Source organism: Halichoerus grypus, chromosome 12 (genome assembly GCF_964656455.1).
Source record: "Halichoerus grypus chromosome 12, mHalGry1.hap1.1, whole genome shotgun sequence".
Lineage (NCBI taxonomy): Eukaryota > Metazoa > Chordata > Mammalia > Carnivora > Phocidae > Halichoerus > Halichoerus grypus.
In genome coordinates, this window is record NC_135723.1 from 78,749,807 (window position 1) to 78,767,088 (window position 17,282).

At 37.5% G+C, this 17,282-nt stretch overlaps 1 protein-coding gene across 17 annotated transcripts in view; it reads right to left on the reverse strand.

Annotated features, from left to right (window-relative positions):
- The window catches only part of CADPS2 (calcium dependent secretion activator 2), a 518,420-nt gene that overhangs the window by 181,300 nt on the left and 319,838 nt on the right, over nucleotides 1–17,282 (reverse strand). The window lies entirely within an intron of this gene.

Genomic DNA, 17,282 nt, shown 5'->3' on the forward strand with positions numbered 1-17,282 from the left:
AGAACCCAGAGCAAACGGTCACTGTCCGGCTGGGTGACCCCAAGTTATGCTGGCACCAATCTTGGTTTCTGTTTCTTCAACTATAAATGGCAGGACTGGGTTTCCTGATTTCTAAGGTCTCTGCCAACCTCATAATTTGGTGGTTTAGCTGATTTATGGAAGTATCTTGCTGCAAATTTCCCTAACTATGAAATTCAGGCAATAATGTATGTGAAGAGAATATGGCATAATTCAACATAGTTATTACCCCGAGGGCTTTTAACTTTGCATTGCTAATAGTAATATGAATGGAAATGAATAAAGTAGTCAATCATCTGAGAATAAAGCGTTTGTTCTTACTGAACATACAGATGTACGCATATACATCAAGGAGGAAGAAGAAGATATTAAAAATTAATGAAGTGAAGCATATCATGGAGAGCTATTTTGAAATTATACCACAGAAACGTATGCACACCTCCTACAAAAGTGGAAAACACTGTTAGAAGTTTGAAATATGACAAATACAGGCCTGGTTTTTAAATTAAAGATTTTTCAATATTTTATCACTGTCCTTTTCTTCTGAAGTGAAGATTCATCTCTGTAAAGGTTACTCAAACTAAATTTATATACAATTCTGAGTATTAAACTATGGTTATTCATTTATTTGGGGGCTTAAAGTCTTGAGACTTCCACAATTTTTATTTTTTTAATTTTATTTGTTTTTAAATATTTATTTATTTATTTAGGGAGAGCATGTGAGCAGGGGAAGGGGCAGAGAGAGAGGGAAAGGAAGAGCCCACATGGGGCTCCATCTCACAACCCAGAGATCATGACCTGAGCCTAAACCCAGAGTCAGAGGCTCAAGTGACTGAGCTACCCAGGCGCCCCAGAGACTTTCACGATTTTTAAAACTAAAATCTTAGCTTGAATTTTTCATTGCTGTCTAATTAAAATAATTCTCTTTTGCAAAAGCAAAGCAAACGTTCTTGCCCCCTTTTAAAAAAGAAATGCAAGATGTTGGCTAAGGTGTGTTGAAATGAATGGGCACTCTTTAATTTTTTAATACCCCTTCCCCCATTTGTCCCACCCCAAGCTCTCCCTCCTCTGGCAACTACCAATCTGTTCTCTGTATCTATGAGCTTGATTTCTTGGGTTCTAAATTTTCAGAATCAAGAAAACAAACATGCAGCTACTAAAAGTCAAAATAAAAACTAGGCTTTTGCATCGGCAATCATCATCCACACTGCCCAGACCAATCATGCACTTTGTTTCAGACACATCAGCTAGCTAGGTGAACTTCTATCTGGCCCGCAGAGTACCTTGACACCACGTTGCCCGTGCTCCTGGATATAATGTGAATTCATGTAGCGACCAACAGAGACATCCACTGCTACTGTTCTCACCTGTTCACTGTCTCCTCCTGAGGTCCCTTTAAAACCCTTTGCCCCACCTTTGCTCCAGCCTCTAATTTCTCTTCTGTGGTTTTGGTGGTAGGTGTTTAGCTGCTCTCTTTTTGTATTTCCTATGTAATTTCCCTCTCCTGAAATGCACACACCCAAACTCCTATTACAGGGTTAACAGCAATGACCCCAGGAGCTAGATACCGGAGACACGACAGATGCGCTGTATGAAAGTGTACTCGCAACATCTGCACCAAACAGCTGCCTGGGAGCCACAGAAGACATTTGGAATCACCTTTGCCCATGACCACTGCCTGCTTCTGAGCTCCTTCAAAGGTCTCACTTAGCATGCTGCTGGGCAACTGGGTCATATATAAGTGAAAGTGAATAGTGATACGCAAACCATCAACACCATCGGCAAGTGTAAGTCTTGCTGAGAGTGAAGGTCCTACACGAGGAATACTACTACCTGCTGCAACATCATTCAAAATCATGGATCGACGAACTGGGAACGACAATGTAGGATTTCTCTGAAAACAGCAGAGCAGTGGGTGCACACATACATGTGTATACTGGAGGTTGGGAGAGGATATAAGAAATTGAATAAAAGACAATTTGAGACTGGAACCAAGGTAAGCATTCGAATGTTGGGCTGTGAAGTATTTTGGGGTGTTACACTCTAAGAAGGAATTCAATCAACCATATATGGAAGTCACAAATGGACAAATGTATCTAGGAAGCAGCTGGGCAGGAGAGTTTTATTCTCTGCCTAAGAAAAAAAAAATTACATTCAACAAAAGATTGACTGCATAAAGGAAATGTTATAAATGCTATGTAGTGAAAATGAATAGTTTCTGCTTTCCAGTTTTCACATTAACCAGACTAAAATTTTATGAAATAAAATGGACAGGAATACATCAGAAAAGATAGCTATACTGAATAAGAACACACTGAACTTAATTTCAACAAATTTGAGGGTTTTTTTCACTCAAAGAATGATTTCTGGCAATAGGTTTCTAGCATCACTGTCTAGCTGCTTTTTCACTGGTATAAAATTAGATTCTGGGCATAAGAGATACTTAAAATTGAGGGAAGAATGAAGAACAAGATGTTCATCAATACTGTTTAAAATCAAAAACTCAAAACCGTCTAAGGATCAAATGGTAAGGAATGAGTAAAAGTTGCCACTAAAAGTGATGTCAAAAAAGAATGATGTGGAAAAATTATTATAATGCTAGATTTAAAAAAAAAGCAGTCACATGAGCTCATAGTATATGCATGGGAAGAAAATCCAGAAAGATACATCAAAATATTAAGCCTGCAGTCAATACTGGGCTGTTGAGATTAAAGACGAATTTCATAATGTTCTTTTTTTTCTTTTCTTTTTTAATAATCTCTGTACCCAATGTGGGGCTCGAACTCACAACCTCAAGATCAAGAGTTGCATGTTCTACTGAACCAGCCAGGTGCTCCTTCATATTGCTCTTTATGCCTTTACATTTTCACAGTTTCTACACTAAGCATGTCTTCCATTTTTTTTAAAGTAAGGCTTATTGGTACAGTTTACATAAAGTAAGAATCCTCCATTTTAGGTATATAATTTGGTGAGTGTTGACATAGCAATGTAACCACCAACACAATGGACTTACAGAACATCTGCATCCCTCCAAAGGTTCCTTCAGGTCCTTTGATGATCAATCTCCTCCTCATATCCCCCAGCTCTGCAACAACTCTTCTGATTTCTGACTTTACAGCTGTTTTTCAGAATGCCATAAAGATGGAAAAATATAATATGGAGCCTTTTTGTGTTTGGCTTCTTTCACTTAGTAAAAGGCTTTTGAGATTCACCCCTGTTGTTGCCTGAATCAGGAGTTCATTCCTTTCCATTACTGAATATTATATTTTATTGTATGAAGTCACTTCAATGTGTTTATCCATTTACCAGTTGGTGGACATCTGGATTGCTTTCACTTTTCTAGCAATCAAACAAAACTGCTATAAACATGCATGTACAGGTCTTTGTGTGGGCCTGTGTTTTCCCTCCTCTCAGGTAGATATCTAGGAGCGGGATTACTGAATTATATTTAAAGTGTATGCTTAACCTTATATGAAACTGCCAAACTGGTTTTCCACAGTGGCTGTACAATTTTATATTACCACTGACAATGTTTGAGATCATGTCTTATCTTCATTATCAGAAAAAAAATATTATGAAGGATTTGGGGAATATAATCATTATAGAGCCATAAATCATATTTCCAGTATGACAAAGTCAAATACAGTGACAAATATCCTTATCTTTGGTCTCCAGGCATCATGAGTACAGTGGAGAACTGCTATAAGCTTTAATGGTTAAATGGTTTACCAGGTTTCAAGGCTATTCCTAAGTTTGTCGTTTGGTGGTCTTAGCTTTAGGAGAGTTGAATTGTGGAGAGAGTAAGGAAAAAGCCAAAATCATTTGAATAATCAAATGGTCATAATCACATAATTTCTTAGAAACATCTATAAAAATCAAAATGCATTCTCTCCTTCCTTTTTTTTTTTTTTTTTAAATGTTGAGTGTTAGGTTACAAATTCTCTTTTATGGATAAAAATCTAGTAAGATTTTTTTTTATTTCAGAAAAATATACTAAAGTTACATTTAACACATTATGCTCTACTAGGCAGTAAGCTTTAGTTCATTACACTTACATGGTGATATTTGAGTATCCTTAATTCCTGAAAATTGAGTTACTCTATATAGAGACTATATCCATAACAAATTTTGAAGAATTTGTATGCATAAACCAATTTGATTTAAAATAGTTATAAAATATAATTTGATCTTTCTTTAATGATTTAGAAAGGACCCTACAGCATCTTGGGGTCATTATTATGAACATCAATTATAACTGTATGATTCTGTAAAGGAGAAGGTATGGTTGATAGAGCTAAATCTAGCAATAGTATTAATTAAACAGATCTTTGGAAGTTATTTACCTGTCATCCATTTCTGTTTCATAAAAACAGAGTTTTAAAAATCTATTAATATTTTCCTTTCTGAATTCTGAACAAATTGCTTTTTTATTGCTTTATGAAATCTGATTCTACCAAATAAAGGTGTAAAAAGATCTTCTAGGAAGTGTATTTGTCATTCTGGACAGAGACTACCTTGGTTAGTGTTCTACAGGTCTGTCAGTGGGTCTGCGCAGCAGCTGTATTCTCCCTGAATATTTTCTAACCTGCTGAGTCATTATTAGCTTCCTCTCAGTCGATTGTATGATTAACTCAAATAAAAAAGACAGTTTTTTTTTTAAGGTATGTAAATCAGACCTGCCAAATACCAGTCAAACCAGGAACATACAGTTAACTGGGCTTTATATGACAATTTATAATGTTATCCAGTAAAATAAATATTTATCATACAGCATAATAGCAACATTCTCTAATGCATACTGCTAGTTTTTTTCACCTTATTTTGAAGAGGTTTTAAAGAGGAAAGCCAGTTTTTTGTTTTTTGTTGCTTTTTTCATGAGGCTTTCAACATTACTCATTTTCATCAACCTACAGAATTTGGTTTAAAAAAAAGCATTTTTATTCATCCTTGTTAAATTATTTCAGCTAAGTAACAAATGGATGGAAAATGAAGGAACACATATCAGCAATTTTCATAGTCCTACTACATTCTCCAGGCCTCAGAGTATGGCCCTAGGAAAAAAAAATCCCTAATCAAAATTAAATTTGATCCAGGAATTATTTGAATGGGAATAAGAGAGATAATCTATTGTATATAACATACTTGAAAAGCACATATTTCCAATCCTAATTTGTACGAAGTATATAACATTTTTTTCCACTGAAATATTTTCAATGCAGCACAATACTCATGTAACTAGAGTATTTTGGATTACTTAAAAGTAACTGCTCAGATACTATTTAATAGTGTTTGCTTTCATCAATACATCCAACTTAAGGTATTAAGAAGTTGTTCCCTTTGAACAAAAAATTGCCTGCTTAACTTTAAAATCTTCTCTTCTTACATGGGATTAGGTAACAAAGAAATTAGCAGCACTGACACAAAGCTTGGATTTAACACATAAGACTTAAAGCCTTGAAGCATTTGGTTTTATAAATCAGTATAAACACAGCAATAATCTTAAAGAATTAATCCCTCTTCTAGGGCTGCTTCTAACGGGGAGTAGTATTTGCTCCAAAGAGATATAGTAATCATTGCTAGAAAACAAGGCACAAAACCAACTAAAAGTGTATCAATGTTTCATTTGCCTATGACTATTTTTTTTCTTTTTTGGTGTTACTATTTTTGGGTCATGCTCTATCCTCAAATACAGAAGATATGCCATCCTAAATTTTAAGATTTTTGATTGCATATTAAAATAGGATGTGGATGCTGTTAGGAAAAATGTCAAGTGAAGAGAAGAAGAAGAGATAATTAAAGAACTTTGGTAAGGCCAAACCTCAAGTTACTATCAACAAGGCAAACAAAGCATTATTTTTCATCTTCTCTATCACTAGCTATATACAGTCAGGAGAGAATCTCAACACTAAAAATGGTACAATCTTTATGATACCACTATGCCGCTTTAAAGAGTTATGTGTTAAAAGCTCACGCTGCTTCTAAAAGTTTTCATTTGTGGACAAACAAGAGCAGAGCCTTTATGAAATCCATCAGAATGTTCTGTAACAACAGGAATAGGACACTTTTCTTTAGATATGTGTTGCTCATTAACAGTATGTATTATCACCAATAAAAGGGTCTCAACAACAGATTGAGAAAAATGGAGTTCGGTAAAAACAAGCTTCAAGCAAACAAAAATCAGTAATATTACTATGCTTATTTTTCTTGAATTTTCAGAGAGAGATTTAAATTTCATCACATGTTCACACTGCAATGCGTGTGAAATAAAATTATTTTAAATGCTTGTTTTTACACAGTGCCCCCTTGAATGTTTTTTTAAAAGTAGATTCACATATATCATTCTGTGATTTGTCTTCCTTTAAGCCAAAAACCCTCCGAAATTAGTTTTAATAATAAGTTAAACCATTTTTCTGTAAATGGTATATATTCTCTGCTAATATATATAAGCACAAAAGTTGATGAAATTTCAAGAACTCGTTTTCTGGTTAGTTTTTAAAACTGAGATTTAATTCAACTTTGTAACACAATATGTCTGAGCTCCAATATATCCTACACTATTCTAGTAAATAAACAGCTAATATTCTCTATGCCATATTTGAAATGGAAAATGGGAACATGAAGTAACTAATTACAACTATCCAAATACTTTAAAAGCACTTTATAAAACCTAACTTAAAGATTGTTCAAAGAATACTTCAACATAAAAAAATTCTCCAAACATATTACTAAATATTGTAGTTAGGTTTCAATTAGAGTGGTGGCATACAGTTCTAATAGAAAGGAGAATATGACAATTTATTTGCACTGAGTCCACGCTGTGGGAGTTCATGGTTTCACTTTATGATGAAAAATCATTACTAATGAATATTTAAAAAACATAATTGTATACAGAATATGGGAATTATTCAGTGCTTGGAAAAAAGGACTATGATTTTTGTTGGATCGCTTGAGTCTAGCTTTTAATTCAAAGAAACGGAACAATCAATCTACATGTTGAATGATAAAGTCTTCCTTATACAAGGCTTCATTTTTCAAGGAAAAATACAGAAAGGAAAAAAAATCAATATACAGAGTCATTTAGTTCTGGGAAGGGCTTTCTTAAAGAGAAACCTCAGTCAAGGTTGAAAGAGCAATTAATGCAGGCTCAAAAATCTGGGCCATTCTGATAGAGTTCGGTTAACATGTGGCAGAAGTAATCATCCACTTGTGAAAATGATTTTCGGTTCATTCTCAAACACCTTTCAGACACTCATGATCCCATTTAACTGACAACAATACAGGCTATCTGAGGGCACCATTGCATCTGATGTGAAAACCAATAGGGACCAAATGCCCTCAGGCACTTTCAGTCATCCTGCATGTTCTCTGCTGCCCGCATAAAAGGAATCTTCCTTTCACTGCATTCTTTCTTTTATTTAACCCCGCAAGATAAGCCTTTTTTTGGGGGGGGGTTCATTTTTCAGCTAAGGACGACAGAAAGAAACTGATTCAAGACAACAGTGTGACCTGGGCATTAAGAAACCTAGAAATAAATACTTTCCAATGGCTTTTATACTTCCTGAATTCTTGTGAGAAAGAGTACGTGAGGTGGGGAGGCAAGGAAAGGATCACCACCAAACAAAATTTCTTAACGTTTTGAGAGAAATTATGAATGAAGAAAAATCTGAGACTCTTACAGTTGAACAAGAATTTGAAATGGGGGTGCTGTAAAACAGACTTACAAAAGCAAACTTGAGTAAGATGTAGAGTTCTTCACTCATTTTCTGGATCAGTTTACAGAATTTCGGTGACATAAAGAGGGCCTCCCCTCTTTTTCCTCAGAAGTCCCATCTTCTGGTAGTTTACGCTCAGTTAAATCTGAGTGAAATCTCAGCCCGCGTCAGCATTATCAGAGTAAGTAGAACAGTGTGAGGTGTCAAAGCTGTCTTCTAAAAACTGGCTTGCCATCGCACAGTCCAGGATGTGAACAGAGGCACACTGACAAGATGGGAAGACTCCAGTGCTCGCTGCGGCAGCACATATACAAAAAACGGGAAGACTCTAGTACCCCAACCTCAGCTAAGACACTAAGAACTATGAGCGGCCGTTCCTCAAGGAGGTCTAAAATAAAGGGCAATGCGCTGTCCCCTAGAAACAAAACTGAACTGGGAAAATTATAGAAGTAGTCTATGAATAGTACTTTTAAACAAAGACACACAAGCCAAACAATCTAAGTCAAACTGTACCGAGAAATCTATTAGAAAGGCAGTTTTTCCTATATCTATCTTTGAGAACTGATCAGCAGCATTCTTTTATATCTCAACAGAAAACATGCCCTAAAACAGTTCTTTAACGGTTCGTGGTCTCACCAACACTGATATTTATAAACTTATACAAATATGTTAGAGTCTCATTCTCAAAAACTCTAACACAGAGGGCAGATTTTGTAGGCCTGGTTTCATGTTTTTCCTGCTTAAATGTCCTTGAAAATAAGTAATGCTTTTCTGCATGCACAGAAGCTTTACTGCTTTGTTAAAAGTTAAAGAAAATTAGCTTCCCAAGCGGATTATAAACTGTCTCGGAAGGGGATGAGTGAAAATATGTCCAAACAACGTACTGAGCAACCCACTCCAACCAGGATAACTTGCATCTATGCTTCCTTCCCCTGTGAGGAGGGTCCAGGCTGTGAAGAGGTGACTCTCTGGGTGTCAGGCCAGGGACATAGTCCCAAAAGACACTCCGCACTTGGTGAAGAAGCTCTGGGGCACCTACCGATTAAAATGAAATAATTCACTTAGACAATCCTAGATATTTTTGTGAGATAATCCATTAAACTCTCTTTTTAAAAATGCAAGTGGTGGGCACCTGGGTGGCTCATTCGTTAAGCATCTGCCTTCGGCTCAGGTCATGATCCCGGGGTCCTGGGATTGAGTCCCACATCGGGCTCCCTGCTCTGTGGGGAGTCTGCTTCTCCCTCTCCCACTCCCCCTGCTTGTGTTCCTGCTCTAGTTATCTCTCTCTCTGTCAAATAAATAAATAAAATCTTTTAAAAAAAATGCAAATGGTTTGGTAATAATAAAACAAAAGTTTTAGCAAGGGGTTTTTATGTATCAAATTGTATCTTCTTAAAAAGATTTTATTTATTTATTTGAGAGACAGAGACAGAGAACATGAGCCGGGGGAAGGGCAGAGAGAGGGAGAAGCACGCTCCCCGCTGAGCAAGGAGCCCGATGAGGGACTCCATCCCAGGACCCTGAGGTCACGACCTGAGCCAAAGGCAGACGCTTAACCGATTGAGCCACCCAGGGGCCCTGTATCAAACTGTATCTTACTGACTACTGAAAATACCTTCCCTTTTGGGGCACAAAATTCCCAAAGCAAAGAAAAATAATCACTTTTAAACATTATATAAAATATAGGTAATCCTGAGTTAGCAGAAAATTTCAGGTCTCCGTTTTCTGTAAATGGAAAGACACCTGCTCTACCTCCTTCATATTTAGGATATATTCAAGATGAAATGTGTACACAAAATGCCCATTTATAAACTACATACACTCTAAAAAGAAAATCATCGAGAAGGTAATTTGAGATTCAGTGTTTTCCACTGTGTGTCTTGGGACATCTGGATACCAAGTATTATGCAGAAAAAGAACAAATTTGGTGGGCAAATACATGTGAGAAATACTGAGCTAAACAAAGCTAAACATTCTGTATGAGGGGACGAGTAAGAGCTTATAGTAGACGTGGAAGACACACTAAGAAATGGGGAAAGGAGGGGAGAATAGTGGATATAGCATCTCCAAAATTACAGAATCTTCTTCATAGAATATCTTGTAGGAGTAATGTTCTCCAGCATGCACTTTGGGAAATTAGTTAGACTAGAATACTGATAATGAGTCTTTAGGCAATAAAATTATACAACTGAGTTTTTACATTCTGTTCAGAATTTATGAATATCCTAACCATAACTAAAATGTATTCTTCGCTTCTAACATCATTCTACTAGGAATCTATAAATATTTGTTTGGGGCAAAAAAAGGTTTCTGTAATATTTGGATCATAATCTCCATGGATTATATTTGATTTCTGAACGATCTCTTGTTCTCTAATGTTACTCTCTGGTCTTGGTTAATGAGGACATTTCTGGAGGACTCTGAAATTTAGAAAACAAACTATATCCGTCTTTCAAGTATCTTATCCTCATGTGAGTCATTTACAAAGGCACTTGAATTCCTCCTGACACCCAGTATGTTTCACAGATTTGCTTCCCTAACAGCCTTGTCCTACCTACACTGTGTCACTTGAACTTCAATTTTATGCCTCGTGACCCATCTTATCTGTAGTCATGGAGGATTGTGTGGAGCTCTGGTTCAAGACTTGAGGGACTATCACGCCAGCCCTGATGCTGTACCTTGGCCTCAGTGTCTCATCCCCTGCCCTGAATGTTTGCATAAGCTACCTGATACATAGGCCAAGGACCTGGCTTTGCTCTTGTTCTTGCTCATCTTTCTCTGATACCCTGCTCTTGAATTCTGGACACATGAGTTGGTCCTAGATCTTGGTAATGTCCAACATCTGTAAATACTGCCTGTGCTGAGATGCGTGGATACTTTCTTTGACGCCATGTACTCCTTTGCACAGATGCTCTGTTTTCCCTGCTCCTCTAATAGTTTGTGTGTTCTCTGTCTTATCCCATCAGTCCCATGCTTCTTGCAATTTCATTCATTTCCCACAATTTAAATTAATTTAGTTATTGAGTCTCACATTTCCAATTTCTTCCCATCGCTCAGATCAACTATCACCTTTCTCAGAGAAGCCCTCCCTGATATCCCTAATAAGGTCATATTCCTTTATTACATGTATTAGGCAAGATGTGGACACTTCTTTCATAGCCCTGCCACGGCCTATGGCAAGTCCTATTGAACCAGTCTGTTTCTAATACAAGACCGTAAGTCCTTGTAAGGGCAAGGGCCACATCCCTCATGACTCACCACTCCACCCCAGCACCATGCATCTATATAGCAGATAGTCCATAAACATTTTTGGAATGACTAAATGGCTGCTTCTAGGTCTGTCATTAGGAACAATTGTAATAAAAACAGAAGGAAAGTAAATCCTCAGCAAAAATTTATATAATATGTATTAAGGTAAAAGAAAAAGCCTTGGATAGACTTTGGATATTCCATAAAGTTGATATGTTTACACTTAATTTAATCATGAGTATTCAAACAGTTTTAGGAGAATGTTATTCTAGTATTTAACTTAATATGGAAGATCAAAACCCAAGGGGAGCAGGAATCAGCTGCTATGAAAGCAGTCGCAGAATTTCAGGAGTCCAGTCCACCCACCACCCCATTATCCAAAAAAGGGACTCCTGAACTTTCTTTTTTTAAGCCCCAACATGGGGCTTGAACTCACAACCTTGAGATCAAGAGTCACAGGCTCTACCATCTGAGCCAGACAAGTGCCCCTGAGACTCCTGAACGTTAGGTGACACAGTGTGAACCAATGCTGGAAACGGCCCCAAGGCCACAGCATCATAGGGGCCTTTTAGTCAAAATGGAAGACTACATTCTATGTCTATCGATCTCAAAACTCCCCAGATTTCTAACTCGACCAATATTCTTTTTTTAAAAATTTGCTGATACATGGACATTGTTGGGAGTCTCTGAGAAGGCCCAATACTTTATAAAGTATTTTCCTCTTGTCTTGATTCTGAACAAGTTGGCTTCAGAGAACAGAGGTAACAAGAGGCAAAAACATCACCTAATTCAGTATTATCATCAGACATATTTTCTGATCTCCGATCACAGACCTCGCTGAACAGGACAGGCCTGTCCGTGTGAAGATCCTGCCACTGACAGACTTATTCAGGGAGCAGCAGAGAACGGGTCCTCCCTATGGTCAACTCGCCTTCAAGGGACAGAGTGGAAAGGGCTGATCTATGCATGCGCAGTTCCTGCCTTCCAGCTAGCCAATCAGGGAAGTCCAATGCAAGGGTGGGAAGAGGCCACGAGTATGACCTCACGGATGTCCCTCCGTGTGGAAGCAAGTATCCGGCGTGTGCAATAACTGCTTTTTCAAAACAGGGATGAAAAAGTGAAAATATTCAGAGAGAGACAGAGACAGGGAAGGAGAGGGTAAGAAGAGAAAGACAGAAACAAATGATATCTTTTAAGTCCCTTTAACTGCATGTGCCTGGTATGACTTTCCCTTTTTTTCCCATATAAAATAGGGACAGCAGTATCTGCCCTGAGTATCACAAACAGTGTCATTACAAAAACAGTGACATGATGCACATAAACGGGCCTTTGGGACTATAAAGCACAATGTCAATGAAGATATCATCATTAAGAGCAGCAGTAGTAGAACATACTGAAAAATTTCAATCTAACTTTTTTGAAGGACTTTCTAGAAAGTGTGGGGGAGTGACAATAAATTTTACAACTTTGTCCATTAAAAAAAAAAAACTTTCAAAGAGTGGGGCAAAAATTTGTCTATTTTTCTAAAATCAAGTATAACTAGGATATTGCACAAGTTACCACAAAACTAGATCTTCTCATTCATTTGACAAAAGTATTATTTCTGGAGTACATATATGTTTCCCAGTTACTGAATTCCTTAGGTTCTCAAGAAGTTGCTATTTATCAACAAATTCTAGAATACTGTGGGAAAACGCACTTTGACATACAGTTTTTTTCTCACCTATATCTATTTATTTGGGGGAGAATAACAAAATAAAGGGGGCCATGTACAGTGAGGCTGGGATTCATTGGGCCAGGCCTGTAAAATGTTTCCCATCCTCCTTTAATTTGAAAGCTTAAGAATTCCATTTATTTACTTGCCTCTTAGACTATATTCACAGTACTTCTGCCTATGAATGTAGGATACAAAGAAAAATGAAATCGGGGCGCCTGGGTGGCTCAGATGGTTAAGCGTCTGCCTTCGGCTCAGGTCACGATCCCAGGGTCCTGGGATCGAGCCCCACATCGGGCTCCTGGCTCAGCGAGGAGCCTGCTTCTCCCTCTCCCTCTGCCTCTCTCCCTGCTCATGCTTTCTCTCTCTATCTCTGTGTCTCAAATGAATAAATAAAATCTTTTTAAAAAAAAAAAAGAAAAATGAAATCAAGATAGTTAATAGAAAAAAAAAAACCTTTGACATTTACAAAACATATTCAGAATTTCAAGTTTCAGGCATTTTTGGTTAAAACTGACCTTAGTGATATCTCTGATCATTCACCTACTACAAAGCATTAAAGTTTTCCTACATTAATTTGATAAAATGTCTTGACAAGTTTGATATGTCCAAAAGGAACTACCATGTCACCTTCTTCTAACCTTTCTTCTTACATTTTTTAAAAAAGAAAATGTCCTGAAGGTTACTTAATACTCCTTAAATAGTGCCACCTTTATTACCAAGTAGGACAAAAATATTGTTCTGTTTTCAGGGAGTGCTTGCGCCATCTACTGGAAAAATATAGGACTACTTTGTCAAACAAAAACTGTAACACTTCCCAAGATACTTTCCTTTAAAATGCAACTTTGGAACAAAATCTGGTCCTTTTCTTTCTTGCATTTTAAGGCATGTGTCAGTATAGGAAATCAAGGTTTCCCCCAAGGTTAATGTACATTATTTCAAATGTATTCAAATATACATTAGTTCAATTATCTCAATATTCCCTTCTTGATGGAATCGTTCGAGAGTTACACTTTCATAGGCCGAAGTGTATGTAAAATAGAAAAATACATATGGAGTAAAGGAGATAAATAACCATTTCACTATTTATTAAAAAATATACCAGCATCTAATTTTTTTTTTTTAAGATTTTATTTATTTATTTGACAGAGAGACACGAGAGAGGGAACACAAGCAGTGGGAGTGGGAGAGGGAGAAGCAGGCTTCCCGCGGAGCAGGGAGCCCGATGCGGGGCTCGATCCCAAGACCCCGGGATCATGACCTGAGCCGAAGGCAGACGCTTAACGACTGAGCCACCCAGGCGCCCCTACCAGCATCTAATTTTAAAACAAATATAAGCAGAGGCCCTGTGCCATTTAGCCATACAGCTAGGGATAAAGATTAGAATTCTGTTCCATGAATTTGTAGAGTATCAAGATTACTTCACAGAAAAGAATTAATAAAGCCATTCCAAAGGTATTTCTGTTTTTTTTTTTGAGAGAGACACAGAGAGAAAGCATGAGCAGGGGGAGGGGCAGAGGGAGAGAGACTCTCAAGCAGCTTCCACATTCATGCAGAGACCAATACTGTGAGACTGACGGACTAAAGCCACCCAGGCACCCCACTCTCTGAATTTTACTTGATACTTAAAATCCCAATAATAAAACACAGTGCAAAAAAAAAATTAGTACATAGAAGACATTGACTTCTACCTCCCCCCCCAATTCTTTTTATGTTGGCACCACCTAAATAGCAGAAGAACTGCAAAGAAATTTGAGATTTGTTCATTTTCAATTAAGGAGGCCTATTTTTTCCTAGGGAAATAAAATGGGAAGCTTGTCTGAAGGTCCCTATCATAATTATATCCTGGGGTCTGGGGTATGATTCAGTGGCTGGCACATATAGATCTGCTTTTAAATAGGATGTGCGGATTATTAGAAAGTTATAAATTACAATGTAATTGACAAGGATCCAAATAATTTTCAGTTTATCGAGGATTTTTCCTGCCTGTCTCTGCTCCATGAGTAGAAGGAAACAGACAAGAAAATAAAACTTACTTCAGAGATTATAAGACCTATCTTGGAAATAGTGCTCTTTAGTGATACTTAATATTTATTTTGTATAGTTTAGGACACAAGACATGCTCCCTAGAAACATTAACATAAGGTAGAAAATATTATGAAAAGTGAAGAAAAGCTATCACAGGAATTCTTACAAGTCTGAGATTTCCAGATAGATGATCATAGGTGAATAAATGTTCCTCAATCATCAGACAAAACTAAAATGTATTTTGGAACTCTAAAAAGCAGTACAAAATTCTAGGAAATATTAAGGGAATTTCCAACAATAAAGTCTGAAATAAGGTTTCTGGTGAGTCTTACTCTTCTAGCATTCAAGTTAATTACCCTTTCTATTCCATCTACAAGTAACAAAAAGTCAAAACAAAAAAAAATTTTGAGTAAAATGACAGACTATATAATATTACATTAGAATATATTCTGTCATAACATACATTCTAAACTGGTATTCTTCAAATAACTATTCTCAATTCATTTTATTGTTTCTTTGTACCAGGTTACGTTTTATCTTGAGAGTTATTGAATTGCTGGCATTGTGCTTTGTTCTTTACACACATTTTCTTAGTTAATGTAATGGTCTTATAAGGCAGTTATAGTCATTGCTGTAAATTACAACAAACATAGTTTATAAACAACTTTTGCTACTTTTAATATTACAAAAACTACATTAAAGACTACCTTCAAGTATTACCTCGCAATATATTCATTCAACATCTACCCTTTCTGACTTTGCCACAGATTCATTTTATAATTATAGTTAACTGTGAAGGAACGAATGGTCCCCAGCTGCTATAGCCATAAAACAATTATGGTCATGAAAGATTTCACCTCTTACATATGGAGAATGTGGTCTTCATCTCAGATCAGTAAGATCAAGGCCATCCACCGTGTACTGGGCAAGAGGCATGCTGTCCTGGTTGCTGGCTTGGCTGTGAGTGAGAAAGTGCTTCCTTACGCAGGAGGCCATTCCCCGGTTGCAGGTGTTAAGATACGAGTCTTCATCTGGAGCAAAGACAAGAGCTAAACAGGAGGGGACCCTCAAAGGGTGCTAAGTCAGGTCAGCCTTCTGAGGAGAGCGCAGTTATCAGAGGACAGCACGTGGACTGTCAGAAGCCACGAGAATGAAGGCAAGCCCTACAGGCACTTCTCATATTCTTTGTGACTATATCATTTGTTCTCCCTCAGCATAAAGACTTTTGGAAGTTCTACACTACTTTAACTGAACAAAGAGAAACCAGGAAGGAATGTCTACAATGGAAGAGAAAGAAAATGAGGTGGAGACAGGGCGTATCTGAGGCCTAGCGTAGTTTGAAGGATGTGAGAGCATCTTTCCGGGAAGGGAGAAAACTCACAGTCCCAATCCTGCCATCTGGTCACCCCGATCTCCAGATCTTCCGTCCCGACTAAAACATTAAAGGACTGGAGTTCTTAAGTGCAGTGGTATTTCCTTTAGTAGTTTCCGCAAACTCTCAGGAACAGAGGAACAAAACTACTTATTAAAAAGAGAATTGGGGCGCCTGGGTGGCTCAGTTGGTTAAGTGACTGCCTTCGGCTCAGGTCATGATCCTGGGAGTCCCGGGATCGAGTCCCACATCGGGCTCCCTGCTCGGCAGGGAGTCTGCTTCTCCCTCTGACCCTCTCATGCTCTATCTCATTCTCTCTCTCAAATAAATAAATAAAATCTTAAAAAAAAAAAAAATAAATAAATAAAAGAGAATTAGTGGGTGCCTGGGTGGCTCAGTCGGTTAAGCGTCTGCCTTTGGCTCAGGTCATGATCCCGGGGTCCTGGGATGGAGTCCCGCATCGGGCTCCCTGCTCTGTGGGGAGCCTGCTTCTCCCTCTCCTCCCCACTTGTGCGCTCTCTCTCTCTGTCTCTCTCTCTCAAATAAATAAAATCTAAAAAAAAAAAAAAAGAGAATTAGTATAGTCACTATACTAAATGTTACACTTAGAGGGAATAAGAATTCTAAAACTGGTCTCAGCAGAGTCTATTTTTACTAACCGTAAACAGATTATTTTTTTTTCACTTTTCGGATTTTTTTTTTTTTTTAAAGTAAGCTCTAGGCCCAGTGTGGGGCTCAATCTTCTGACCTTGCGATTAAGAGTTACCAGCTCCACAGACTGAGCCAGCCAGGTGCCTCTAATGACTGGTTTCTTAACTGCCTCACAGGAGAATCTAATGACCAATCAATAAGAGATCTTTAAAGGTAAAGATACTTATAAAATGTAAAGAAATACTGTCAGCAGCATGATGTTGAAATATAGGCCATGCCTGGATGTCATCACAAGGAGTTAGATTTGAGAAATTCCATTAATTGACTGATTAATCTATATAAAACAAGTGACATTTCAAATTTTCATTTGATTAAATTTTTTGGGGGGGGGTGGGGGGTGAAAGTGACCAATCAACTAACCATTCTGACTCCCATGGACCCAGCTATATAATCATGGGCCAAAAACTGTTTTTTTCAGATTCATTTACTTATAGTGTAAAGTAACATTTCCTAGAAATATATTTTCACAATATTTCAG